Below are 4,507 nucleotides of genomic sequence, written 5' to 3' on the forward strand. Positions count from 1 at the left end.
TACTTAGTCTTTGCAGTTGTAAAAATATCAGATATTTCTTTCATCCCTCTCAACCAGTCAAGTTAAGACTAGTTAAGGTTTACCAATGACATTGCAGATGAACTGGTTAAAGTTATGAATTATGTGATATATTTATAACACTGTAATAAACAAATATAAGAAAAGTTTATTTGTAATAGAAGTAAATGTTAAAGTCTATTAAAAGTGCTTGTAAATTTCTAGTAATCCAACAATAAATATGTTTATGGTGCTTTATTCACACTTTTATAGTCTCCTGAACGCCTAAGCCTATTAATAAACATCTTATAAGGACTAATAATGGTCTGATTACTTAATAACAAAAAATGAATTAAATCATGTTGACATAAAGATGTTACATCTTGTTTTGCCGATCTGCAGAAGATGCAAAAGGCTTTTTCCTTCACTGCATTAGTTTGTGAATAACTATTTCATATAGTGATTGATGCAGGAGAAAGGCATCTCCTAAAGCTCCACCGCTATTGGACTTTGATTGAAATTTACTATATTGATCTCTAATACTTTAGTTTAAGCTTCATAATAATAACCTACTATAATAGTAAATAATTTTTGGAGGAATGATGAATAATAGTCTGTGTTGTATTATGTAGTTTAGTGCGTACAAACATCTGTAATATATTTTGCATTCATCCATTGGAGCATTTTGAATCCTTCTTAAAAAGATAAAACCTATATTTCATGATTATCAAATACTTTAATATTTGCAGATGCAAAAACAATCAGTGTTTATCTGTACCAACACATATGGACAAACAGTAAAAGGACATGTCTTATACTGTACTTTATAACCGGAGTTATAAGCTGCCTCTTTACGAAGTGTTTGAAGAAATGTGACATAGAATCAGTTGTGGTGAGGAACATTTAAGAGCTGGCAGTATGTAGGGATTGCGGCCAAACTGGTACTGCAATTACATTCAAAAATACTGTAGAACGTGTATCCCTCTCCTCCGTCCGCCCAGGCTAGGGGTTGCCAGATCCCGCATGAGCATCCACTACTAGCGTTTCCCTCTAATCCTTGCCACCACACCATAAATTTCATACAAAAAAAAATCATCACCAGACTTACTCTACATAAGTCTAATATATAACAGGCCAGAAACAACGTCCTGCACAGTCAAATGAAAATTTGCCAAGATTCAGGAGCTCTAACCCCCCCCGCCCACCCCACCACCACCGAACCACGGACGCAGACTACCGACACCCCCCCGACCACCGACACCGACTATACCGCCCCCCCCCCCCCCCCCCGACCGAACCACGGACGCCGAACTAACCGAAACCCCCCCGCCCCCCACACACACACCACACACACACACACACACTTCCGGACTACTGATCCCCCCACACACACTGAACCACAGACCCGAACTACCACCCGAACCCCCCGACCGAACCACGGACACCGAGCTACGGACCCCCCCCCCCCGACCGAAACCACGGACCGAACACCCCCCCCCCCCCACTCGTTCGGATTACACACACCGCTAAATGAACAGGTCACTTCCACAGAAAACACTGAACTACAAGGAGCTACCATGGCAAGAGACAAGTCTACACCGTAACCTGGTCTGTTCACCAGTCCCGGACCGGCAGTCCTCTTCACCGGGGCCAGGAGAAGAGACTGCCTGCCCGCCCCGGAAGAAGGGACCAGGTGAAGAGGCCCGCGACCCCAGCTCTGAGTGGCTCTTACCGGTGGTCAGACTGAGGCAGGGCCGGCGTCGGTTTTCAAATCCTTCTCCTCTTTCAGCCGTCTCCATGTTTCTAAATCATCTCCTATACATCTCCTTGTTTTATTTCTCACTTTGTCACGATGTATTTGGGAATAATAAGAGTCCTTTTAGGTTTAATAACGTCAGACATTTGTGATCAGAAATGTTCCAGCTGCAGCCCACTGGGATCTGGCAACCTGGATGCTGAAAGGCTTCTGACTCTGTGATTAGCAGACAGGTGATAGGCGGGGCATCAGACCAAAACACACAATGTCAACATAAACATCATTTCAGGGGCTGACACTGAGCTTTTCAACAGCACATATTCTGGCTGGACTACTACTGTCAGTGAGATCATATTTGAAATGAACATGATTCCTTAATGTCTGGTGACAGTCAGGCAATTTTACAATTACTTAGAACATAATTCCTACATACTGCAGCTTTAATACCCGCTGATCCACTAATCCTATCAATACATGTAATAACTGGTGTAAAATGCAGTTTGTCATCTTTTCATGGTCATCAGATATGACCCATTTGGACGTTCAGAGGCTCCGTAGTGAACGTGGAAACACCATAATCTTCTACACTGATTCACCAGTAAAACCCATGGGGTTGGATCAGTGACAGTGGATGGAGACACTTGGTTATTGTTCAGTTAATGATATCTTTCTTTTTTTGTCATCTAAATTTTTACTGGTTTTAACTAGTTTTCAGTCAGCTACAAAAGGAAAAGACAAAATGAGTCTGAATCTGATCTTTGGCCAAAAAAGTCACTTTTCTTCAGTTTTCTCTGTTTGATATGATAACCTTTTGAATTTACCTCTGAGTTTTTTCCTGAACATCTAAGTTAAATATAGAAATATACATGATTTAGAGTGAAAAATGCAAAATACAGGGGAAAATCAGATAATAATGGTGATAAAGTTGTTTAGAAAGGTTAAATCAAGAGAAGAATTCATTTGGGAACCAACACAAAAGTAGTTCTGGGTCTTTATGGGTTCAGTTCAATAGCAGATAATCCACTGCTCTGCTGATTAACCACTAGAAAAGCAGTAAAAAAAAAGCTCTCATCTTTTTGGGCTGTGGTATGTACATACTGATTTCAGACAATGCTAAACTGCTGAAAGCCAGTGCAGTTTAGTTTATATACCAGTGGTTCCCAACCTTTTTTGGCTTGTGACCCCATTTTAACATCACAAACTTCTGGTGACCCCAGACATTCAAAACAGAGACATTCTTTTTAGAAAAATTAATTTGATTTTGATCATGTAACAGTTTGCTATACTATGTTGCAAATAAACGTTAATTTTAGATGACATTTAGTCTATATAATGTATATATTATTGACGGAGGCAGAAAAGCCAGGTGGAGATTACTGCACAAGTGAGAGTTTGTTTTCCTTTTGTATAGTCAGTCCAGTTTGGATTTACAAGGCTGACAATTAAATCTGAACAAACATGACTCAAACTATGAAGTTATGAAAGAGCTGCAGCATCTGAAACTGACCACAATGAACATTTGAAAGATAAACAGAACCACAGTTGCTTCAGTTTCAGCTTCAGAGTTTGAGTGAGTTAACTCAACATATATATTTTATTAGGAAGTTGTAGTTTTTGTTTTTTTTTTTGTTTTTTTTATCATTACTACAAATTTCAGGGGACCCTATTTGAATTCCAGGCGACCCCATGTGGGGTCTCGACCCAAGGTTGAAAAACACTGATATATACCAATGGAATTCAACTTGAGAAACAGTGTTAGTCTTTCAGGAATACCTCCTGTGTAAAACTGCATTAGGGGTTTTTGTGAGAGAAGTGACACAACATTAGCCTCATAGCCTCACAATTGCCTCTGTCAAACACTATATGGACAAAAGTATTGGGACACATTGAATTCAGGTGTTTCTTTTCTAACAGAGGTCTGGGATACAAAACAATAATGACAAATGTCATGAAAGACCTTTAAAAGAACATTAACCCATAAAGATCCAAACATCCACCAGTGACCAAAAGCAAAAAAACAAAACAAAACACCTTACCCTTACCCTCACTCCACAAAGTTGTCTAATTAGGTGGCAAGTACACTTATTTAGTAATAAATAGTTTTATCTTGTTTGTCCTCATACTTTCATGTGTTTTTATATGAAAATGAATTTTATAATTAGAGGAAGTTCTTTACATCAACATTAATCATACATATTTATTCCAGAAATCTTATCAGGATGATATATTCCAAAAAAATTAATTACTATCTCATCCTTTGATCCATGGATCCAGATTTAACAAAAATTTAAACATAAAATTTATGTATATTAATACAGACCCCGACTTGTGGTTCCAGTGATGTTTTATTATTTAATTATCAAAAATAAGAAATTCATCAACTATGACTGTACTAAAGCTAACAAATTATTTAACATATACACACAAAATTAAATAAACAAATATCCTGTGTTTAAATTAATTTGCCACATATAAATAAGTATTAATATAAAAGACAAACCAACTATGTTATTAAATAAATTCTACAAACTAACAGAAACACAGTTAATATTAAAATGACGCACTCTGAGGTCTGATCATCCCTGGCAGAGCCTTCCTTGGATGAGGATGTGTAGTGATAACGGCCGAAACACCCGATGGCTCCAGGGTCCACTACTGATGATGTGTTCTGAAGTAAATAAACAACAATACGAATAATTAACAACCACACAAGGTTAGGGATTACAATTGTAAGCCCAAGCTCAACTGATTTAA

This window comes from Sphaeramia orbicularis, chromosome 14 (genome assembly GCF_902148855.1).
Source record: "Sphaeramia orbicularis chromosome 14, fSphaOr1.1, whole genome shotgun sequence".
In the NCBI taxonomy this organism is placed as follows: domain Eukaryota; kingdom Metazoa; phylum Chordata; class Actinopteri; order Kurtiformes; family Apogonidae; genus Sphaeramia; species Sphaeramia orbicularis.